The sequence below is a fragment of the Mauremys reevesii genome, linkage group 7 (assembly GCF_016161935.1).
Source record: "Mauremys reevesii isolate NIE-2019 linkage group 7, ASM1616193v1, whole genome shotgun sequence".
NCBI lineage: Eukaryota > Metazoa > Chordata > Testudines > Geoemydidae > Mauremys > Mauremys reevesii.
The window spans coordinates 106,398,911-106,425,072 of NC_052629.1; the positions used below are offsets into that span (position 1 = coordinate 106,398,911).

Genomic DNA, 26,162 nt, shown 5'->3' on the forward strand with positions numbered 1-26,162 from the left:
ATATTCCCATGCAAAGCTAGGGGAGAAAAATGCCAACAAATGTGTTAATAAATCAAGTCTGTAGATGAAAAGGTAGAAAATAGGAAGGATTGAAAAGGAGGCTATTTTATGCGTAATAGTATAAGAGAAGATAAAGAATAATAATAAAAGAATACAGGGCAAATATCTGGCAGTCTTTGTTCAGGCAAAACTCCAGTTGGCTTACATTCTTGTGACAATTAAATGATTTAGTAGACTCAAGGTGAAAAAGCGAGCAGAACAGGTCATTTATTCATTCTTATTTATATTAAGGTCATGGCCAAAGGCCCCAATCAGCAATTGGGTCCTGTTGTGCCAGGCACTGAAAAAACACATAAGACAACACAGTTACTGGAGGGTTTACATTTTAAAAGGCCAAACCCAGGAATAAGGTATTTGTAATTGCAGGAGTTTCATTTAAGTCACACAGTATTGAAGAACATCACTGAGGCAATAATTGTCGTCCATGGGACTGAGGAGCAATAGGGCTGTAGGAAGAGGAGTTTATTCATGTGATTCCAAGTCACAGGGTATGTCTACACAACCCGCTGGATTGGCGGGCAGCGATTGATCCAGCGGGGGTCGATTTATCTTTTCTAGTCTAGACGTGATAAATCGACCCCCGAATGCTCTCCCGTCGACTCCTGTACTCCACCGCCGCGAGAGGCGCAGGCAGAGTCGATGGGGGAGCGGCAGCAGTTGACTCACCGCAGTGAAGACACCGCGGTGAGTAGGTCTGAGTACGTCGACTTCAGCTACGTTATTCACTTAGCTGAAGTTGCGTAACTTAGATTGATCCCCGCTCCCCCAGTGTAGACCAGGCCAAAGACTCCCTTCTCAAGGATAGCATTAATAGCATTAATGTTGAGAGGGAAGCTGTCAAAATTCTATTCCAAAATTCTATTCCAAAGAAACGCACATGTAGGACCTGATTCTGAGCTTATTTACACTGTGATAGCTCCTGACTGCAGGGTTGCTACTATTGATTTACCTTTGTATAAATGAGATCAGAATCAGGCCCTTAATTTCCATAGACATGGGGCCCTGTTTTACAGTCCTTACTTAGGATCGAACCTACTCCCCTTGAAATCAATGGAAATTTTGCAATAATGCTTAGTTGTTACTCAGGCAAGATCCCATTGGGCCATATCATTCCCCAGTGATGCACTTGTAAATCTGATGACCACTGTTGACGTCAATGGACCCTCGCCAAATTTACAATGGAGTAATTTAGGCTCTGTTTACCTGGGGATGTGATGTTGTTTTTTTCAGCCGAGTTACCGTAACAGGATTGAAGCCAAGTAGACACAGTTTAACACTGTTTCAATTATTAGCTGGTTATGTTATAAGCTTAGCCTAGGTTCTACTAAGAACCTACGAATGGCCATAATAGGTCAGACCAATGGTCCATTTAACCCAGTATCCTGACTTCTGATGGTAGCTCGTGCCAGATGTTTCAGAGGGAATAAATAGAACAGGGCAATTTCAAGTGATCCATCTCCTGTCATCCAATCCCAGCTTCTGGCTGTTGGAGGTTTTTAGGGACACCCAGAGTATGAGGTTGCATCCCTGAGCATCTTGACTAATAGCCATTGATAGACTAGTCCTCCATTAACTTCTTTAATTCTTTTATGAACCCAGTTTTTGTTTTGGCCTTCATAACATCCCATGGCAATGAGTTCCACAGGTTGACTGTGCATTGTGTGAAGAAGTACAGCCTTTAGTTTGTTTTAAACCTGCTGCCTCTTAATTTTATTAGGTGACCCCTGGTTCTTGTGTTATGTGAAGGGGTAAATAACACTTCCCTATTCACTTTCTCCACATCCTGCATGATTTTGTAGACCTCTCTCATATTGTCCCCTCCCCTTTACTCTTCACTTTTATAAGATGAACAGTCCCAGTCTTTTTAATCTGTCCTCGTATGGAAGCTGTTCCATACCCCTAATAATTTTGTTGTCCTGTGCACCTTTTCCTGTTCTACTATATCTTTTTTGATATATTGAACTCAGGGGTTTAGAGCAGGATTTGCTCTATGCTGCATGCACTCTACTGTTAAGCTTCTCAAGGCTCTCATTAATGACGAGTTCCTTCCTGAGGTGTCAATCTATTCCTGTCCTAGGGCAGACTGACTGAAAGACAGATGATCTATCTTCTTTCCCTTAATATGACTGTACTCCTCAGCGGCAGGGCTGCTCTTCAGGCAGAATGAGCAAAGATAGCACATCTTTGCCCTAACAGAAAGAACATAATTTGCTCTATGGAGTACCAGTTAGCTGTGTCCCTTCAGTAGGCTGGCTGTTTTCTGAGGACAAGAGCAGAATGTTTGTCTCAACCTCTACTGATTTTCCCCCTTCATGGGAATGATCGCACATAAAGGGCCTGATTTTGCCAGGGGCCGAGAGCCTTCTGTGAGGTGCTGAATAGTCTTTGCAGCCAAAAAGAGCTGATTGCTCTTTGCACCAGCCAAGATGTGCACTTGCAATACCTGCGGATAGCACTTACCAATTACGTGTTTTGACAAACTGGAAGTGGCTTGGATAGATTTCCCTGCAATGCAACATGTCTCGAGCATTCACGACACTTTCCAGCCACTAAAAACAGTACATCACCATTCGAAAAGAATAATAAATAATAATGATGTGACTATTTCTATATGGCCTACTGGGAAATGACAATTAAAAAAAACCCCAAACAACTAGTTGTTTAAAACCACTCCAAATACATGACACAGTGAGTTATACCATCCGGAACTACCGTGTATACCAGTTTACTGAGGCCCGGGGCATCGGTCACAGGACATGTTGTGAATGCAGTAATGATTATTTGGAATATGTTGTTACATTCAGCATTTTCTGTTTATTTAAAGGAACATGCTTTGTGCTTTGAAGATAAAATGAGTATAATTTAATATAGTGCTAATGGGGGCCATTGCTATTTTATATTCAACCCAGAGCTGTCATTGATCACTAGGGTGACCAGATGTCCCAATTTTATAGGGACAGTCCTGATATTTGGGGCTTTGTCTTATATAGGTGCCTTTTATCTCCCACCCCGTCCCAATTTTTCACACTTGCTATCTGCTCACCCTGTTGTTCACCCCATGATAATGCAATATCCTCTCTAAATTTTTCTTACTTGTTTTGAATGTGTGAAATATCAGAGCATTGAAATTTGCTTTTCATACAGTATTGTTGTTACTTACTTTAAACTTTGTTCCTCCTTTCCCTAAGCTCTCCTTCCTCTGTCTCTTATTTTAGGGCCCAAGCCACTTACAACAGTGTAACTTCATTTTAGATCAGATTCCAATCTCACTTACACTAGCATAAAACAGGAGTTACTCCATTGAGGTCATTTGAGATCAGAATCAGGATCTTGATGCTAGAAATTTAAATTGTAAGCTCTTTGGGGCAGGGACCCTAGCTGATGTTTTGGTGGCATTGAAATCAGTAGTTTTGCCATTTATTTCAATGGCACTGGGATTTTACCCGATGGCTCTTTAAATCTCTGTTAAGTGCCATGAGAAGTTATTGTGATATAAAGTGTTTAATAAATAATTACGTAATAATGATTATAACAGTTTGGGACATTTAAATGATAGATACCCTTTCAACTCCCACCCCACCCCCCACCGATATGAAATTCCCATTTTGTATTGGTACAATCTTAAATAATCATGAAAAAGAGCCTCCGGGCATTTAGGATCTATATAGTCACTCATTGCTCATGCCACTATGTGGTGCCTCCCTGCAGCAGATAGAGGTCACACAAGGTAGTTAGTGCTGCACAGAGCAGCTGCTTCTCAGCTTAGCTGTTTTTCAGTTCAGCAACTCCAAGCCGCAGAGCCTTGGCTCTGAAGAGGGGCTTCTTTGAGCTTCAGGAGATAGCAAATGTTCACTGGCTGAATGGGCTAACAGAACATTCCTTTTGTCAGAGTAACTTTATTTTAACCAGCCTCAAAGAGATGCAGAACTACATGCAATTTCCCTTGTCACTCCAGATCATTTTCAAAGGTATCCACTGCAAAGACGTTACCCAAAATCTCCAAACAATTATAAACAGTAAAACATAAGGAGATGCCTTTACTTGGCTGCTGTTTTTACTCCAACAGCCCGACTCCTTCCGGGTCTCTGGTTTATCTGGGGGAAGGGTGTTGTTAATATGGACTCCATCGGGCCTTGTCAGAACCAAACCTACAGATATGGCTGCCATAATGGACTACATTTCCTAGCCTGCTCTGCTTCCCTGGATGTCAGAGAGAAAGGCTGACTGGGAGCTACTAAGAGCCAATCCTGCCCCTCACCCTGGAAGGACAGGATAGGCTTATACACTAGGAAATAATTTAGCCCCATCGGTTCAGTTTTCTGAACTGTACCTTCATAAAGTGGTAAACAGCAATAGATTACATCAGTGAAATTTACAGAGCCCAATGTTGGAATATAAAAGCAATATATAACTAAACCCATCCGCTGATATCTGTCAGAAATGATAGAAAAGATAAGGGATGGAGGAAAACGGTTGAGTTGCTGTGTTTTGTCTAGTTAGACACAGAAACATGTTCACCCACAAAGACCAACAACAGGGCAACATATGGACAGCTGAGGGGAGAGACACTGGCATTAGGCCAGCACTGTTGGTATTCTTTGCTCATATCAGAGGTGATCCTGTACTCCTCACTCGCACCAGGGTCGTTGAAGTCAAGGTGGCACTTTAGTGGGCTCTTTCTCTGAATTTAAAGTGTAGGATCAGGGCCTTTTGTTTGCATGTGGAGCAGCTATGCCACGTTCAGAGCATGGCAAGCAGAAGTGGTCTGCATGTTCAGTTTCCTTAGAGAAATTAAATGTTTGCTTTAGGCACTATCTGCTTCTCATATCTCTCGATACAAAACCAACAGCACAGCTTTCCTTATATGAAAGCTGTCAAAGCTATGTGGCTAAGCAGAACTGAAGATATACTTCTGGTTTAAAAATTAATCATTCATGTGATATTTTGGAGCGCTAGATGTTTCATGGGATTAGTAATGAGATAGGAAGCCTTTCACCTCCAGCTCATTTGTTTAAATCAGGTCAGTAGTGACCAAAATTACTTTCTGTTAGAGGCTATTCAGAGGCCCTGTATAAAATGCGTGAATGATCTACCTCCAGTACAGGAATCCCCATCAGAGCTGACACCCTTGTAGGGAGTCTCAGCAGAGAATCCAAGCAGTGGATGGGCCATGAAGGCTGAACTACCCTTTTATGACTGGATATGATGATCCCTCCGGGTTATAACTGAGGCACATTGATGGTGGGGGCGGAATGCAGGGGAAGTAGACATTGAACTGGGCTGGCCCATCCTTAATCATTCAGTATGTAAACAAAGAACTTTAGTCTCCCGACTGTCAGGCTGGCACCTTTCACAAGAGGCATGGAAACAGAGAGAAAACATCATATGATCTTCATGATTTTGCTTGTTTATGATGTTTGACAATTCAGAGCAGAGCAAATTGTGCAAAATTTACCATCTCCACCAGCTTATGCAGCCAGTTTATCACTTCTTCTTTTGGCATATCCTCTGCAGAAACATCCTGGTCTCCGTTTCCCTCTGTATACCAGTAACCACTGTTAGATTTCATTTCCTATGCAAATCTTGATAAAGTTTAAAGCTTCTGTTCAGCTGCTGTTTTCTTGAAGTAAATAAACAACGTTTCCCTCCCCCGGTTTCCAAACCGAATGAAAATCTCTTATTGTTCAAGGGCTATGAACTAAGTTTGTCTTATAAAGTGCTTTAGACACATTCTTACCTCAGTAAGAGAACCAAAGATTCTTATCATATCAGCGCTGGCCTGCGTCATTTTAAAAGTCTACAACTCATTTGTCTCACTGACTCATATTTCTGTGAACTATAGGCCCCACTGCAGACAAGAAATCGAAACAAAACCCAAAGGTAACTCATCGTTAGAGCCCAGGGCTCCAATTACGCACAGTGGAACCACATTCACAGTGCAGTTGGATTCTGGTGTGTTCCTCTGCTGTGGGCACAGCTAACATGGCTCAGTGCATGCACACAATCCGGTGTCAGTACTGTTGGTCAACTCCAACCTGCTGTGCTGCACAACCATGTTGCTATTAGTTCATTCTGGGCAAATTTTGGTGCATAGATACCTTATTGGTGGTGGAGAAGGGTGGGGAGAAGTGTGATGCTGGGGCCAGGGCATGGATTTTTGTGAACAATGCATTTTGGGATGTCCTCCCTCCCATGCAGAGATCAGGGATTTGGGAGGACTAGTTTGCCCAGTACACTGACATAATTAACCTACAGAATGGAGTCCCTATGTTAGAAACCACTTACAATCTGATGTTTGTTATAAAAGCCCTCATAAGCAGGGTTAGAATAAGTCCTCAAATACTATCTAAAACTTAGATGGATACATAAGGTCAGTAAATAATGAAGAAATACAGTCCCATCCACATAGTTAGGATCTCATCCATGCTACAGCCTGGTTATAAAATTGGTCAAAATCTGTGAAATAACTTTTTGTATCAGATATTTAAGCATTGCAACAGCTGCTCCTCTGCTCACCACTGGGTATATTACAAGGAAATTTGAATGCTCCTCACATTTCCTTTTTTTATCTTCTTTGCATAGTGTCACATATTACTTATGGATAGCAATAACCCCCTCCCCCCCCCATCCCAAACCCTGAATGAGATTTAAAAACCCAATGTTTATTTTCCCCCAGAGAGAGAGAAGGTGGGTGAGGTAATATCTTTTTTGGATCAACTTCTGTTTCACCCAAATATTTATTCTGATGTATTTGGAAAACATTATATGAAAAAATGTGACCAACCTTTGAGACTAGCCCATGAGTAAACAGTATGGGTAAATGTAGTGACAAATTGAGAATTTGTTGCTAAAGCAAAGCGTGTTAGGGGAAAATGAAATTATTCCCAAGGGGAAAAAAAGCTATAACATAATATATTTGTATATCTCTTTGTATGCTTGCTTCAGCCAATGCCTACTTTATTTTTATTCTACACATTTGAGACCTACTCAGTATAAAATCATAGCACCAAATGAAAGATTGCTGCCTAATGATTCCATGTGTATATATATATAATATATATATATATAAAACGCACAGGACAGATTCAATACATTATTAATCACATACAAAAAGCCAATAGGCACTATACCAAAACATTGCAAATATTCAAGTTCATAAGGTCTCTTTTTTTTTTTTTAGAGGTTACATTACACGATCAAGTAAATTTCTCCAAAGTCCATATTGTGTAAGTGTTTGCTCATGGTTTATCAGAGGTTATAGAAAAGGTTAATGCTCAGGCACACTAATGAACTGTAACTTCATTATATAACAGCCCCTTAGAAGCAAAAAACCCAAACCAAAGCAAAATTAAAATACTTTACTAGGTTTACTAGGAAGGTGAATTATTATTTAGTGCAAACAAATCAGTCAAAAGGGGAAAAAAACAGATTTTAAGGGACAAGACTTGAAGGGTCCTCCTTAACCATACCAACAACATTTGGGAATGCATCCATTGTGCCATATAAATTGCATGCACACATAAATTTTGTGGGGACAGTCAAGGCATCACTCGTAAAAATTAGGGACTTTAGGGGGTATGTAGTGCTGTAGAATGATGTATTGTACTTGCAAACCTGGAAAACTGGTATATCAGGAGCAGTATAGCAGGAAAAGCAGCAGGAACATGGTGCTCACTTCAGCTTGTTGACAATCACTACACTTTTAGCTAACACACCCAGGCGATGTTAAATTAGGTCAGTAGTTGGCTTGATGTGAACAAAAAAAAATTTTTAACTGGATATTCCCACTGCACAGTTACCAGTACTATATATGAAGAGCGTAATAGCTTTAATCAGTTCTTCCTACCTCTGCAAACCACCCAGCACCATTGCATTCTCCTCTCCCATATATGGGATCTTCACCTGTGGTGGAAGCACCACAAGAAGTCCTGCTGATGAACTTACCTGTATCTGGGTGTGTGGTGGGACAAGCCTATTGGCACGAGAAGACAATGGCTGAGATTTAGGCCTGTTGGCATGAGACGAGATTGGCTGTGTCTGTATGATGCAGAGGAGTAGCAGTCACCCTGTGCCGGGATGCTCTGTCATTTGTACCATTGGGAGGGTCTCCACAGCTCCTGGCTGGGGATGAGGAGAGTGAGGTGGGTAAGGAAGAGGCCAGTAGGCCAATGTTCTGTGATCTGCAGGGTGTGACCCAAAACAGCCCTGTGTTCACACCGTCCCCACTACTGTAATAATCCTTGTACAAAATGTGCCTTGTGAGGTATCATTTGAAAACTAGTAAGTCGCTGGTCAATAATATCATGGTGAAATATAGGTAGCAACATTATATGTAAAGTTATTAATTCCCCGCCATGTGATGTTATTAGCACAGGTTCAAAACGAGACCGCCCTGCTGAGGTAATAGTTGTTAAACAGCGCTGTCCTAAACAAAGGATGTGTGTTTACATTTAAGTAGTAAACAGGACCAACAAGGCAGCAGGGGGAGGAGATGTCAGGAAACAGAAGAATTTGCATTTCCGCAAACACAAGTGGGGGACAAAAGAGCATGGCACTTCCTTCACCACCAGACTCTGTCGCCTTCCTCACAGCTTTCATGAACTTTACTTTGAGGGGTGTCCTTTGGAAGAATCCACTTCGAAGATTCACTGGACTATAAAAGAAAGGCACAGAGAACCCCAAGTTAGTTCTTTCACCTAAGAAGACAAAGGCACCAGCACCTTTGGGCCTCTGGAAGACATCCTGACCGAGGAGAGGACCAGTAACCGTCTTGCTGGAAGACTGGGGGTGAGAAAGGGCATCTTGAACAAAGCTTTGAACTAAAACTTGCTAGATTAAGTGTTAGACTTTTAGTTGCATGTTTTCACTTTTTATTTGCTTGTAACCATTTCTAACGTCCTCTCTTATTATTGAGCTCACTTAAAATCCTGTCTTTGTTTGTTAACCAACTTGTTTTACTATTAATCTAAACCAACCATGCTGTGTTTGTGCTAAAGTGAATGTCAACTCCAGTTAATGTTGCAAACTGGTGGGTTTTGTTTCCTTAAAGGAGATTACGGATCTTATTATTCCTCGGAATGTTGCAGGAGAGGGCTGGACAAATCCGAGCACACGGGTCTGGGGAAGTTCAGGACTGGGAGTGTGTTGGGGTCACCTGCTAACATTGACCACGTCTGGTAAAGACAAAGGTGTGTCTGTGATAACTCCTGGGAGGCTGTTAGATTCATAGTGGTTGAATCAAAAGCTACAGCATACAGAACAGAAGGTGCATGCTGGCTGTATGTCGTATCCAATTGCTCCCCATCGCCTGTACTGAACAGGCCTCTTGGTGCAAAACTCCCTCTCATCCTTGCAGTAGTTTCACATGCACCTTTTTTTTTCAGCCCTGGGGTCTGGGGGCCTAATTCTTCTCCCACTGAAATAAATGGGAGTTTTGCATTGACTTCAATAGGAGCTGGATTGGTTTCTGGCTTTTCCCTCATCTGCCCACATGGGAAACGCTACAGAGCTCTCACTCCCCTCAGTCAGGATGAAAATACCTTCCTCCCTTTCCTCAAGTCCCATATGAAAAAGGTGACCTCTGACTGTGGAGTGTTTTGTTTCTTTAGGCTTCATGATCTGCTGTGAGCAGAACAACACTGCATTAAAATACAACCCATTGTATTCTGTTTGTAAACACAGAGTAGTTTTAAGTCTCCGTCCCCACCTTTATCCTCCAATTAGAGAGGCCAAATCCAAGGTACAAAGGGCAGTGTGTTTTTTATTTTCCCCTAGTCAGCTACTGTAATCTTCTGGGTTTAGTGGTGATCGATGTATTGGGTCAAATAAAGAAGTATAACAGAATGAAAATTCAGAGGATTATACGATTGCAGGTTTTCTATTCCAGCTAGTGTTTCATAATAGCTCTGAGCTGAGACACAGTGCCCATTTACAGCACTTGACGAGTGTGAACACAAGCGCCACATAGAAAAGACAGCTGGAAAAAAATAGATGCCTTTTGTCCAGGATACAATTGATTAAAAAGAAATTGCAACAAGCCCAGGGCTTTCCTTTTGTAACATACCCCAGCTAAATAAAGGAATATCTGTTGCTCCCGGAATTTTCTGTAGCAACTTTTCCAGATGTCAGCCTTTGAAGGAAGAGAAAAGTAGTATAACAGTGAAAGAAACAGGCAAAAAGAGAAGCGGGAGGAGAGATGATTTTGAAATGGGAGGGAGTAGAGTGAGGGAGAAGAAAGGAAAGAAAGGGAGGATGGATAGATTAATAAGTAGACATACACAGAGAGAGAAAAGAAATTAAGAAAGGAAGGTTGAAAAAGGACATAAATGACAAAGAGGAGAAAGTGAGGGAGATGATAAGGAAAGTTTATAGAGAACCTTTAAAGAATATTAGAGAGGCAATGAGTTAAATGGAGGGTTGGTATTTTCCAGAGAATATGGGGGGTGTTTTGTCTGATGAAGCCAAAGAGTTGGGATAGGAGTTAAGGACTGTAAATGGAGTCAGGCATTCTGTGGATATTGGTACAGGCTGCCAGGGTTGCCAGGTAAAGACGTGGATCAGTATTTTCCCCCTGACATAAGAAAGACCTGTAAAAAAGCCAGAACTTTTATCTGGAGTTACATGTTTTACTCATCTATTGAGTAGGCTAACCACTCTGATATTCGAAGGCGGGAAAGCGACAGACTGCGAAAGTTGCATGGTTTAGAGTTCTGAGCTCCTAGGAAATGAGCCAAATATAATAAAGATTTTATTTGGGGCCTGATTCTGCTCTTATTGAAATCAGAGTTTTTCCCCGTTGCCCTCAGATACAGCAGGAGTTGTGAACTGCTATGAGCTGGGAATCACAATGCTATTAATATTGAATACTCATGAATATAATGATATGAAAATTAAAGGTGGCGCCAGCAAGCTTGCAGTCTAGAGATTGCCGATTTTGTGAAAATATGAAATGGCGATGGAAATTTTACTTGTTTCACAAATGTACAGAGATCAAAGAGGAGCTCTGATAAAGCCTAAACCAGCAAAGGGCAATCTGGTTAAGTAGGAGTATAAAATTAATTATAACGTGATAAACAGAAGGCTTTAAACAGGTAAGTCTGGTAAGAAGGAACATTAACAAACACAGAAAACACAACCTGAAGGAAGTTACCATTAGGGAAGCCTCCAAAACAGCAACAAAATCAGCTCCTGAACATCAGCCCGCAGAGAATATTCCAACCCTCAGTAAAAACCATGGGCCAGACTCTGCGGTCATTCTTCAGGCAGAGCTCCCATTGAAGTCCATGGGAGCTTTGCGTGTAGATCAACTTCTCTTCTAACTTCACGTTGGGGTGGGGAGTAGCAGACTGTAGAGAAGCCTAAACAAGGGGCCCAAAGCAATTTCTCAGTCCATATTCAAATAGGAAACTGGCAGAGTCAGGTCTCACTCCTATTCGATTTTTATTCAGTCCTATACTGGACAAAACTTAGGTTGATTTCAGCAGAAGGTTTCCATGAGTAAAAACCGAGTAAAGTCTTCAGGACTTTGCCCAATAACAATCCTTAGTATTTACAGAGCACTTCACAAATACACCTCTACCCCGATATAACGCAGTCCTCGGGAGCCAAAAAATCTTAACGCGTTATAGGTGAACCCACGTTATATCGAACTTGCTTTGATCCACCGAAGTGTGCAGCACCCCCCCCAGGAGCGTTGCTTTACCGCATTATATCTGATCACGTTATATCGAGGTAGAGGTGTACTAATGATCTAATCCAGTGGTCCCCAACCTTATCGCCTGCCAGACGAAGGACCACTGTGGTGGTGGAGCACCCACCGAAATGCCGCCGAATTTTGGTGGCAACGCCTCTCGATGACGCCACTTGCCGTCGACAAGTGATGTCATCGAGAGGCATCGCCGCTGAAATTCGGGAGCGACTCCTCTCGATGATGTCACTTGCCAACGGCAAGTGGCGTCATTGAGAGGCGTCCCCGCCAAAATGCCGCTGAAATTCGGCGGCATTTCGGCAGGTGCTCTCCTGGGGGCCAGGACGCGGGGGCATTAAGATGGCGCCCGTGGGCACTGCGTTGGGGACCACTGATCTAATCCTTCTCATATCCTGGTGAGGAAAGGAAGTAGCCTTCTCAGATTTTAACATATAGGAATGGAAAACAAATGACTTGGCCAAGGCAGCAGAGTAAGTTATTGACAGTGCCAGGATCAGAACTGAGATCATCCTGGTAACCAGTTTTGCACATATGCCATATATTGCTCCTTTGCAATGTCGCCTTTTTCTGGTTCTGCTAAGAGAGGACTTAGCCAGTGTGCAGCTTGTGAGGTAGTTTTCAAGATGGATATAATCTATCAATCACCTACACTCCGGAAGCTACTAAACTACCTGTATGTACCGAAGCTTCTGCTTAAAATGAGTTTTTACAGAGTATTTTTGGCCCTTTTAACATGCTTTCCTAACTGGGTTTCTTAGGATTTTGAAGGAACTCAAATAAAACTCCAGAGATCAGAACCAAAGGGGTACATGTTTGTTTATAAGCTTCAAAGGCACCCATGCAAAACTGTGTGTGTATTGTGGCATGCACAGATACTTGTGCAAAAAAACCCCATGTGCACAGGCAAGCCTTGATTTGCACAAATGCATCAGGCTATTTGCACACCTGAACTGGGTGCACATGCTTTTGCCGATTTGGCCCTTAAAGATCACTTGACTTCAGTGGAGATAAACCAGGGATGAATTTGACGTTGACTCCTATTGAAAGGTGCTATAGTGCAGTGGTTCTCAGCCAGGACTCTGGGGCCCACTGTAGGGCTGCGAGCTGGTTTCAGGAGGGTCTGCCAAGCAGGGCTGGCATTAGACTTGCTGTGGCCAGGCCAGAAGAAGTCCCGCTGCATGGGGCTGAAGCCAGGTGCCCTGAGCCCTGCCACCCGGGGCTGACACCGAAGCCTGAGCAACTAAGATTTGCAGGCCTGCTGTAGCGTGGGGCCCCCGGCAATTGCCCTGCTTGCTACCCGATGACCACCGGCCCTGGCTTTTATATGCAGAAAACCAGTTGTTGTGGCACAGGTGGGCCGTGGAGTTTTTATAGCATGTTGGCGGGCCTCAGAAAGAAAAAGGTTGAGAACCCTGCTATTTTTTATTGGTTTCCTTTATGAGAGGTGGGAGAGTGAATCATTATTCTAATGTCAGAGGTAATAGTTACGTAACTACACCAGAGATGATGTACTGTGTGGAGCTGCCTGGCATTAGCTGTGGGCATTCTCTGCCTAAGGCCGATCTCTTCTGGAGTTCTCCGCTGAGGTCCAATAGCTAACCGGTAGTGGGAGAGCAGCAACCGAGTCTGTGTTAATCAGACAGTGAGATATTCTGAGTAAGACATTTCATGCACCTTCCTGACAGGTGGGAGTCGGGCTGATGTATGTGGAGACTCAAGTTGTGCTGCAGAGAAAAAAAAAGAGCTAATATGCCAATTATATAGTGTGTGGAGCAGGTAATGATTATGCTGAGAGCCAAAGAGAGAAAAATGCAAAGGGTCACATTTAGCTACTGTATTATATTCTCCTACATTATACCAGCATAAATCCAGATTAATTACATTGGGTTCAGTGGAGTTAATTGAGTTCACACCAGTGTAAATGAGAACAGAATTAGCCCAGCAAAAGTTGGATTTTTTTCCCCCTTTTCTCCAGTGAGGTTCTACATATTTGGCTGCAGGCTTGGCTGCTGTTCATTGTTTATCCATCTTAACTTTAGTGGATCAAGCCAAGTCTTCCTGGAGATAGTCAAGGCTTCATAGAGGGAGCTGCTCTGGAAGGCAGACATGTGTCTCCTGGAAGGCAGACATGTGCCTCGGAGTTGGATTACTCATGTTGGACTCCAGGCTTTTAAAAGTAGTTTTTTCCTTGGGGGGGATTAGAGGGATTTGGATCTCAGAAAGTGCCCCACTAAGTGATTCCGTAAAACATAATCTCTCATTCTCTTGTTCTGACCTGAGCAGTGAGCAAGTATTGTTTCAGCATCTCCATCAGGCTATTTGATTGTTATCCCTTAGGAACCTCACCCAGTGGAACATAACTGAAGGAAATGAAACTCCAACCCCATTAATGATTCAGACAATGCCTTTCACTAAACAAACTCAGCTTTCTTGGCTTTTCCTTGCCAAACAGAATGGCCCCTGCCCCTCCCTTAGAGACGCTGTAGGCACTTCCTGTAACTGGGAGTGGCTGTGTAGCCACCAGTAGTTGGCAGCTAATGAGATAAAGTCCCACAGTCCCTGAAGGTAACATATGACATAGGCTAGAATTGTAGTCACAAGTGGCAGCTTAGTGTTAATTCCTGTGGCACTGATGGACAGTACGTGTCTGCCAGCCATAAACAGACACTGTATTTTAATGGACAATAGAGTAGAGACCTTGCCAACAATAGATGAATAGATTCATAGCAAAAAATGAAACGTTACAATGAGGGAAATAAAAGATCCAGAGCTGCGCATTGCACAGCTATCAGGCAAGCAATGTACTGTGCCTCACTATGCAGCTGGCTAAATGCTATAAAGGTCTTATAATTAGTTTCAAATCCTGCTGTCTTCTTCACTCAGTGAAATTCCTACTGATGGACTAAAAACTGAGTGTAGAGCTGAGGGTTTGTCACTGCAAGATTGCAGAAGTGCCAAGATCCATCATCAAGTTCCAAGTTATTTTGGATCAGAAAATAAAATTCAAGACTTACATTTTCCAAAACGAGACACCCAAAACGAGTGGACAAGTAGAACACACCAAATAAGGACGCCCTTTAGAAAATGTAGTGCCATGTGTTACGAACTTAGAATCCCAAAAGACAGCAATTAGCACTTAGCCTGTAAGCCAGTAACTCGAACTACAGGACAGTCAACCATCTCATAGATAGATAGAATGTATAGAACACAGCATGCAAAAAATTGGTTAGGTTTGCAAATTCTAAATGAAATTAACTTGCACTTTGGTTGAAATAAGACAACAGCTGGTAAGGTTAGACTGGATTAGCAAACTCACTAAATAATTAAATAAAATAAGACCTCCATAGAGGAGCAGAAGCATTATCTCATTGCAGATCATTGATCTGTTTAGTCAGGTATCTTGTCTCTAAAAGTGGCCACTTCCTGATGCTTCAGTGGAAGGTACCAAAAAAACACACACACCTCAAAACAAACAAACAAACAAAAAACCAAACCGTAATGGTTAATGATTATTAAGGCTGGGAATCGGTCACGGAAGTCATGGATTTTGTGACTTTCCAGGACCTCCATGACTTCTACAGCTGGCAGGTGCAACTGAACCCAGGGCCGCCCAGCAGCGGCAGCGGCAGTCCCAGGCGATGGGGCTACCTCCCGCTTGTGATGGCGGTCCCTGGTTGCTCGCTGCCAGCAGCAGCAGTGGTAGTCCCGGGCTGCCCCCCCTCCTCCCAGTACCAGCGGCGGGTGCCCCAGAGGCCCCCATCCCCTTCGAGCACCAGCAGGGACCCCGGAGCCCATCCAGCACCAACGGGCACCCCAGAGCCCCTCCCACCAACACCAGCGGGTGCACCAGCGGGCGCACCAGAGCCCCCCCCCCCCGACCAGCAGGTGCCTCAGAGCCCCCCACCATAGCACCAGCGGGAGCCCCAGAGCTCCCCCTCCAGTGCAGTGGCCCCCCAGAACACCCAAGATTTAGTCAGGGGTATATAGTACAAGTCATAGGTCATGGGGCCGTGAATTTTTGTTTATTGCCCATGACCTGTCCATGACTTTTACTAAAAATACCCATGATCAAATCTTAGCCTTAATGCTTATCCAGCATCTTATCTTTCTCCTTCCCCAAGCTTCCCCTACTGTTCACTAGTATGTATATAATAACAGACCGTTTTCCTAGTGCAGGAGAATACCATAGTGATTAAGTAGTGGTAAAACAAACGGTTTGTGTTTTTAGCTGTCAGAGTGGTAGGGAGCTGTTGTTGCAGAGGGCCATCTTACAAGAACACTGGCCTTTCAAATGTTTAAGGCACTGGGGCTTGACTGTCCCAGGTTTGACTGGCTCAGAGATACATGGTGTATGGAAAGGTTTTCATCTCTATAGGTACATACGGATGCATGAATCTCAGAATCATGTTCCAATTAAAAACTTCTTGTAGAGCTAATGTCAACCCAAGCTTCTAAATCTGTTTACCGATCAGAAAGCAGCAAGGAAGTACTAGGCTTATGGCTATCAAATGGGATAATATGAAGCATGATTTTTATGACTGTGCACACGTTATAACATGTACCAAGCAAGGAATGGCTGTGGCCTGGCATAAATTTGCTGGTTTGTTTGGGTCTGATGAAAATGTTTATTTTCAGCATCATAACACTGTGTAAACATAACAAGCCAGAGTCAGCTGAAGTCATTTGAGTTGCATGCAGAAGAAATTTGACCTAATGTCTGAATTTGGGTTTACTGCATTTGCCAACACATTTTGATGAATGCATAATTTCAGATAGTCTAGCTGTAAAAAAAGTTGTTATTCCTAAACTGTTTTAGTTAAGAACTCCTGGATAAAAAAGGCACTTGTATGTAAAATAATGTCATGGTTTATTATTTTCACATGGCAATTCATCATTTGCCCACTATTAAATTAACTAGCCCCTGTGGTTGAATTTGCTTTTGGTTTTGCATCAGGGTCAGTCATGCCCTCGGATTTTTAATTAACTAACCAACCAACCCTCACACTAGGAAAATGTGTAATTTTATACGTGCATATAAGAAGTTAACTGAATATAAAAGTTATTTGCTTTTACTGATGCCAAGTGAAAGCAGTCTCATTGTGAAAATAGAATAAATTGAAGATGCTCTTTCAGATCCTATGGTCCAATTAGGAGAAATGGCTTCCCATTCCAGCTTGTTAAGGATAAACCATCACAATACTTTAGTCAGAGCCAGACTATGGCAGGCTGTAAATGATACAAGATTCTAGGAAGAATTAGGGCAGTGGCAAAGAGCAATGGATGTTACTTAAAAAATGTGAGAGTACTGTACACTCCAGCGGAAGACATCAGAGTGCAATATGTATTTCATTTGGACTTGCCCATTGAGAGGAGTTAAAGGGATTCAGAGATGCGTGCATCGAGTAAGCAGCAGCAACCTGAGAAACTCTGCTCCTATGGTTAAGGTGTAGTCAATGTCCAGACTCCAGAGAAACATTTTTCACACCGCAATAACAACAAGGACAATAAAAAGATTTTGCGGTCCGTTCAAAAGTGTCCGGCAGTCTGGATTTGGCCCGCAGTCAGCCTGTTAACTACCTCTGCCGTTGGGGGTGCTGAGGCTCAGCACCATCACTTACTGGTGCAGCATGCGTTCCCTGTACACCCACTGCCTGCAGCTAGTCAGCACACAAGGACTGCACATCTTTTACGCCTCCTAAATCTGGCAGCTGTCACCCTCTTAGAGCAGTGAGGCTCCAGTGCCAATGTACGCAGCCTCTCAGTGCTCATTGGCCTGATCCCATGCCCAGTGATGTCAGTGGGAGTCTTTGACTCAGTGGAGTGTTGGCAGGGGTGAAAGTAACTTAAGGGACTTACCGGTACGCAGGGCAGCTGGGGTCCTGAGCAAGGGGGGGGGCCTCTGGACCCCCGAAAGGGCGGGGCCTTGGGCAGAAGGGGCGGGGCTGGGGCCAGACTCCCCCAGCCAGCCCTTCAGCACTGCCCGGCCCGTGCCGCCTGGGGCTCCAGGGGCGATTTAAAGGTCTGGGTCTGGCTGCTGGCGCAGTAGCAGTAGCGGCGGCTGGGAGCCCCAGGCCCTTTAAATTGCTGCCAGAGCACCGGGCCCTTTAAATCGCTGCTGGAGCCCCATGGTAGCGGTAGCGGCGGCCGGGAGTCCTGGTGCACTGGTGGCGATTTAAAGGGCCAGAGGCTCCAGCTGCTGCCAGGAGCCCCGGGCCCTTTTAAATTGCCGGGTACGGGGGAAGCTGCCCCTTTTGGCCCCCTCCCCCATCAGCGGTCCTGCCAGTGATGTGGGCTGTGTACTGGCTCTTACTGGTATGCCGTACCATACCGTACCGGCTTCCTTTCACCTCTGAGTGTTGGATCAAGCACAGGAAGTGTTTGCATCATATTCTGACAAGGTCTTGCATAGGTAGAGACTTCTGTGTACTTTTTGATGCCTATTTGTATCCTGGTCAGTAAAGGAAACGTGTGCGTTAGTAATGGGTGACCTTTGAGGGAACTTAGTTTGGTTAAAGAAGTTTTGTACGGTTGGAGTTCTCCCAATAATATCTGTTTAATACATTCATGCCATTTTTTCTCTTTAGAAACCAGAAACATGGCAACAAAGGAGAAGTTGCAGTGTTTGAAAGATTTTCACAAGGACATCCTCAAACCTTCCCCTGGCAAGAGCCCTGGGACACGCCCTGAGGACGAGGCAGAGGGGAAGCCACCTCAACGGGAGAAGTGGGCGAGTAAGATTGACTTTCTGCTGTCCGTGGCTGGTGGATTTATTGGTTTAGGCAATGTCTGGCGATTTCCGTATCTCTGCTATAAAAATGGCGGAGGTGAGTATTTTTCTCTCTCTCTCTAATTCCTTCTCATTCATCTATACATTCATCCAACCATTCATCCTTCCAATACTGTAGCATCGGAGTGTCTCCCACATATTTAAAATCAAAATAACCATAACAATTTCTTTTCTCTTTCCCAACCTGTAGGCGAAATCGCTTGATTATTTCATAGTTAATATCCAAGCTCTGTTATGAAAATACCAAACAACCTTGAATTTTACTATTATAGTTGAACTTCACTTTTAACTTAAAAATAAATATAGACATTAATTATATGGATCCATATTCTCCGTGTAAATGTAGAATAACTCCAATTAATGGCGCTACTCCAAATTTATAGTGGTGCAACTAAGACAAGACTTGAACTGAACATTTCTTTTGGGTTTTAAAATAAAAATACTGCTTTAGCTTAAATGAAATGAAAGTAGAACTAATCCTCATCATCTTTATAGATGTTCACTTTAAAAAGGAATGAAAATGCCTTTTCACTTTGGTTTGTAACCATTCTATTTTTAATCTTTGAACAGGGGAAATAATCCCAGAAAAGTAAAATTGTTATATGTGTACAGAAGGGTATCAAATGTGTTGCCTTGTTACATATATCTACCGCAGCATGTGTATTATTCTTCATTTTGAATTCTCTTAATCTTTATTGTACATCATTGTGTTTTCTCTACAGGTGCATTTCTTATACCTTATTTCATTTTCCTGTTTGGGGGAGGTCTTCCTGTGTTTTTCCTGGAGGTGGCGCTAGGACAATATACCTCTGAAGGAGGAATTACATGCTGGGAAAAGATCTGCCCTATTTTCACTGGTTAGTTATTTTCCTGCCATATCACGGCAGAAGACACAGTTAATGAATGTAATGACATGTTACTTGGAAATTTTCAAAACAGTTCTGCTAGACGCACCGATGGCAGAAGGTGTTATTAATGGGTAATTTCCATTTCGGCAACCAGTCCTGCGAAGTGCGGAATGCTTTCAACTCCCATTTTTTCAAGACCAAGGCCCCGGTTCATCAAAGCCCTTAAACACGTGCCTAACATTGCCACTGTGGGGTTTATGCATAAATTGAACTGCCTTGCTACATAAGGATGGGATTGCTTAGCACTGTGAATGTGTTTAAGGGCTTTGCTGAAGCACTGAATACACTATGGGGGAAGTTCACCCCTGGGCAGAGGGCCACCACGAGGCGTATACACCACTTAAGCTGCACTTAAATCCTCAGATATTAGGGCCTGATCCTAGAAAGGGACTCCCGTTGATGTCAGTTGTCTTTGGATCAGGTCTCTAAGGTACACCCTTGATGTGATTTATTGCTTAGAAAACGCAAGTGTATTCCCTTCATGTCCATCAGAGCTGCTATTTGTTGTAATAGCTGACTATAGGATATTGGTTCCTGGAAAGGAGAAATCACAGTATTAATTTTTGTTGCTGTCGTCTTGTTAACTGACAGAAGTGCCAATAAATAAGAAAGAAATTGCATGTTGTGCTCTAACTAGGCCCACAGCAAGAGGCTGTGCAATCTGTGAGAAAGAGAGAAGGCATTTCACATTATGTTGCAGAGAGTTGGAGAAGGTAGTGTTCCCTTGAAATACTAGGGGATCAGAATCTTTTCCATAGTCTGATATCCTTTTGCTAAAGTGCCTTTCCAAATATTATCCCGGACTGGAAACCAAACTCTTTTTGCCATGCAAAACCTTGCCATTGGCGTCACAGTTATATTACATGCACAGCGGGAACGTGAATGGCTTTCTGTGGAAAGATCCTGGCATAGAGCTTTTGCAATAATTAGATCAGACTGTGAAAAACAACTCTGATTGCTCCATATTATTATTAAAGGGCATTTGCCAACAAATGAAGAAACACTTGCCGTTCACAAGAATCGTGCTAAGGCCACTCTGAAATGTAATGGGAATATAAAATTAAAAGCAGGTTACCACCATCTTTTAGAACCCCTACCTGCATCCCACACATTGACTGGCTTCAGAGAGACACTGGGAAATGAACTGATTCGTTAGAATTAACCCCCATTAATTATGAGTGATTACACTGGATAGATAGAGATGCACTACTTTCCTTTTCAAAATGTAAGTGGGAATGGGCACCTAAAATTGACTTAGGCTTTGATTCTGCCACCCTTACTGATCCTGAGCAGTATCTTACTCCTTGAAATGAATGGAACTACCCAAATAAGTAAGATTGTATCCAATGGGCCAAATTCTCAGCTGTTATATTGAAGTCAGTGGAATTATCCTGATTTACACCCCTTTCTGTTCTCCCCCTTCATGCTCTTGGTTTAAATAAAAATCACCTTGGTATCCCTGGAAAAGGAAATTTATGGTTCTAATAATATGGCTAAGTGAATGTTCTTACTGAACTGTAGAATAGATAGTACACTCTATGCAGGCACAGGAAGGGTTGCACTCAGCACAAAATTCTTGGCTGTGGAGAATCACATTGCAATATGGTTTAAGGCTGTGCAGTATAAGGCAGATCTGCCAGGTGTTGACACAGTATATCAGTAAGCACCTTTCATATAAACCTATTTATTTAATGTAATTAATTCATTAATTCATTCATTTTACAAACTATTGTAAGTCATTGCTGGGAAAACAGTTTTTCTCACTCCCATTCCTAAATGGAACATTAGCTTCAGAAAGCCCTTCAAGATTCTAAATACTAGTGGTCAGAAGGTATCAGAAGAAGGATCTATATGCAGGCCTTTTGTGTCTTACTTTAAACAAAGAGACTGGTTCTCCTCTGACACAGAGGTATAAATCAGAAGTAATGCCAGTGAGATTACAGTGGTGTGAGAGGAGTCAGAGCCACAGAGTAGTTTCGGAATTTAATTCTACCAGAGCTGCATTCCATCACCTCCTTGATTGCCATTTTAAGTTGTGGAGGACGTGGCCTTATCTGCCCATGACCCTGTGTTTAAAAACAAACAAGGGACATTTTTTATTGTCAAGTATTGATAGCAGAGTTAAACATTGATCTCATTAGCAATAACAAGCACAAACAGCAGACTTCCTTTGCAAAAGAGAAATGGGTGCAGAGACTACGGCTTTCACTTCACTCGCTTTGGAATTTTTAAACTCGTCTTATTTTGCACATCCACTGAACCTTCTGCCCAAGGATCTCATTAATACCACTGCAACCACTGGTGCTAGTGAGAATCAGTAACAGTAGCTTGATTATGCTTTAGTTGCATGTGCTGTTTAATGGGATTCAGTTTCCAATAGAGGTATATCCTACACCAGGATTTAAAGCCACAGTATTAAAAAATAACTTTAAATGTCTGAGATTTTTAAGTGTTGGAACAATAAGTGACCATTATGTATGTGTTTTATTTATTTATTTATTTATTTTGTATTAGGAATCGGTTATGCTTCCATAGTGATTGTGTCCCTTCTGAATGTGTACTACATCGTCATCCTGGCTTGGGAGGTACTATCTGTTCCAGTCATTTCAGAGCCGCCCTACCTTGGTCACTTTGTGGTCAGAAGTGGAACACACCTACTATGCGTGGAAGACACTCTCAGGAAGAATGAAACACTCTGGTTGTCACTGAACATTACGAACTTCACTTCGCTCACACAGAGTTTTGGGAGTAAGAACATGCATAATTATTTTTAGAGCACTTTATTTAAAGGACAGAAATCATAAATGCAAATAGCTTCTTCTATTGAAACTCCATGGGGAATTTTGGATAAGGGAAAATGAATAGATCTAGGTAGGAGGCCTTGCTTACAGCCTGGCTGAATAATTGATGGCCAGCAATTAGAGAAGGTGCACTGGTGCTGACCCCAAAGTGTAGACAACAGCAAGCCAGGGTGCTGAATCAGGGTTATACCCAAGCATAGATAAGGCCATAATGTCACCTTCTTATAGGGTGACCAGATGTCCCGATGTTATAGGGACAGTCCCAGTATTAGGAGCTTTTTCTTATATAGGCACCTATTACTCCCCAAACCCTGTCCCCATTTTTCACACTTGTTATCTGGTCACCCTACCTTCTTAGTGCCAAACGCTATGTGCAGCACTGATCCTGGCCAGTCCTTAGTGTTGTCCCATCCAAGTACTAACAAGACCCAACTGTTCTAGCTTCTGAGATCTTAGCCTAAGGTGGTATGGCTGCAAAAACCCAACCTCAAAACAAAAATCCAGCCTCAGAAACTACTTTTAAAGTAACGTTAAGGATCTGATTTGAACCCACAAAAGCAAGTGAAAGCAAAAGCTTGTGCTAACAGTATTGTCTTAATTCTTGTGGTACTTGGGTATTGCTGCACACATGAGGGTAAATTCAGACCTACTGTAAGGTCTGCAATGCCATGGATTTCACTAAATCCATGGATTTGACCTATGGCATAGGAGATAGCTCAGTCTTCTCAGATCCTTGCGAAAAAAAGGACAATGATCAGCGTTAATGGATAATGAACAGCCTGGGTTTTCAATCATCCCTTTAGGCCTGGTTTACACTGTGGGGAGATCGACCTAAGATATGAAGTTGACGTATCTTAGGTCGACTTACCTCGCATCCTCATGGTGCGGGGTCGACTCTCCACCGCTCCCCCGTCAATGCCGCTTCCTCCTCTCACCGTGGTGGAGTACAGGAGTCGATGGCAGAGCAATCGGGGATTGATTTATCGCGTCTACACTAGACGCGATAATCCCCGATAGATTGATCACTACTCATCAATCTGGCGGGTAGTATAGATGTACCCTAAATTGTAAAAACAACGAGGAGTCTGAAGAAGTGGGTTTTTTCCCCACGAAAGCTTATGCCCTAATAAATCTGTTAGTCTTTAAGGTGCCACCGGACTCCTCGTTGTTTTTGTGCATACAGACTAACATGGCTACCCCTCTGATACTTGGTACATTTAATTGTGGTTTTCTTTGCTTCTGGAGAGAAGTGAACTTCTAAATATTACATTAAACCTCTTATTTTTCATTGAAGGGTGTAGGAATGGGAGAGGAGGCACAAAGGCCCAGATCTGCAAGGGTATTTAGGCACCTAATTTAGATGCCTAAATACCATTGTGTATCTGGGCCAAAAGATATTCATATGTAGTGTATATAAATGCATAGATTCACCCAATAGAGTACAGCAAGTCTCCCCAAACCTGTCTTGGTTTGAAAGGATTTTGGTTTTGTTTTCTATTGTGAAAAATACCCATTCATCTCTAGGGTGTGATTCTCTACATCAGACATCAGTTTGGAACACTTCATTTACAAGTACCTTGAGAATAGGAGTTTACAATGGAAACAACGACAGACCATTAATTATGGTTTTGTGAGCACAGCTGTTGTTGCCTTTCTCCCTCCCTTCCTTGTTAATACACTTTCTAAATGTATAACAAATCACTTACTAACGTGGCGAAGATGGCCAGCCATTAACGTGGCAAAGAAAACTGGCAGAGATATTCAACACTGCCCGTTATTGTACTTTTCTGTGATCATTTGTCTTGCACCAGCCTACTGTGTAATCTTGGAGAAGATCTTGCTTTTGCCAGATGCCTGGAGTTTGTCAGGCTTAAGCTTCTGGTCACAGTTTCTCCTGCATTTCACATTATAAATTCTGTTTTGCACAATCTGATTTCTGAATGGAGAGGCACCTCTGCAAACAGTGTATTTGCACAGGCATCAAACATTTGCAGAATAAAAGGGAATACAAAGAAGATCTGTGTGATGTAAGACCCCCGCATGAGCAGATTCAGAGATTATTTACTTGCTTGGCTTGCCCTGGTGGTTTATTATTAAGTGTAGCATTTGCTTCAATCCCAGGTTGACTTCTTCAGGCCACTTAAATTCCAGTTTGACTCCTTGAATCAACTCGAACATCGTTCTGTATTTTATAAATAAACATAAGCTAGTTGCCACACCAGAAATGACATCCACGCTGCAAATATTTGGCAGGTGTTACGTTTGGAAAACGAATCCTAGAACTGTGCTGAAACTTGTAACCCAAGAGCTGCAGATGAGCCGGTAATGTAGAGTAGGTCTTGGTCCATCAGATGGTTGGTGTAACTCACAGAGTGCATCCTGTATTACCAATTTTTTCAGTGTGTCATTAGCACTGAGTTTCTGCGCTACGTGACAGTTACTTTCCCAGTTCTGATTTCCTGGGTGGTGGACTGGTCCCTCTAAAGATATGGGGAGTTGAAATGATTTGCTAGACCAGGGGTCGGCAACCTGTGGCACGCGTGCAGTATGCAGCAGCATGCCATTAAAAATCCTGCACGGCCCGGCCCATTCTTTCTCCACCCTCCGCCTCCCACGCCTCCCGCGGGGTAGGGGCCAGTTTGGTCCTGCTGGCTCCCCTGCCTCTTCCCGCAGTGTGCTGGGTTCCTGCCCCTCCTCCTTTCCGTCCCTCCTTCCCTGCCGGCTGATCAGCTGATGGTCCTTGTGAGGGATGGGGGTGGGGAGAAGAGTCAGCTCACTGCCCTGGCAGAGGCAGAGAAGAAGCGGGGCAGGGCCTTGGAGAAAGGGGGTGGAATCAAGGCATATCCTCCAGCCCCTGCCGTGAGCACCCCACGACCCCAGCCCACACCCCAGCCCTCTGCCCTGCCCCGCCTCCCACACCCAGCCCTCTGCCCTAAGCCCTGGAGCCCGCACACCCCAGGTCCCTGTCCTGAGCCCTGCACCCTCCTCACACCCACCCAGCCTCTACTTGACTCCTTCACACCCACACCCCAGATTCCAGTCCTGACTCTGGCATCCCACACATACCCAGGCCCCTCACACACCATGCCCTGACACCTGCACCACCTCACATGCCCCAGCCCTGTTTCCTGACTCTTACACCCCCACATACCCAGTCTCCCCTACACCCTATGCACCCCTACATCCTGACTCTTGCACCCCACATCCCCACTCCCACCCTGAGCACCAAACGGAGCTCCTGCACCCCACACCCACTCCCACATTCCCACATGCACCCTCACACCAAATGGGAGCTGCCCAGGTAGCGCTCCACACCCAAACCTCCTGCCCCAACCCTGAGCCCTCCTCATTCTAGCTCCTGGCCAGACCCTACACCCCAACCCCCAGCCTGCTCCTTCACCCCCAGCCCTGTGCTCAGTTCACTCCCACCCTCAGCTCAGTGCAGAGAGAGAGGAAGAGAATGGGCCAGAATTACCCACTGTATGTGGGCAGGGCAAGGACCCCAGACCAGCAGTGGGCTGAGTGGCTCTGGCAGCCAGGATCCCGGCTGGCAGGAGCTGGCGGATGGAACCCTGAGCGGCAGCGGGCTGAGCCGCCAGCCCACTGCCGATCTGGGGTCCTGTTGCTGTTCCCGCACAGCCTGGGTCTGGGTTCTGGCTGCCCGGCCCCTTGCCAGCCGGGTCCCAGCTGTGAGGCCTCCTGCTCAGTCCACTGCTGGCCTAGGTGAACAGAACTCCCCAGACCAGCATTGGGCTGGCGGGCCGTTGACCTAAGATCAACATTTTAATTTAATTTTAAATTAAGCTTCTTAAACATTTTTGAAAACCTTGTTTATTTGCATACAATACAAACACTCAGTTTAGTTAAGTAGTTATAATATATAGACTTATAGAGAGAGA

At 43.7% G+C, this 26,162-nt stretch overlaps 1 pseudogene; it reads left to right on the forward strand.

Annotated features, from left to right (window-relative positions):
* Positions 1–26,162, forward strand: part of LOC120369069 — a 41,602-nt pseudogene that overhangs the window by 12,050 nt on the left and 3,390 nt on the right.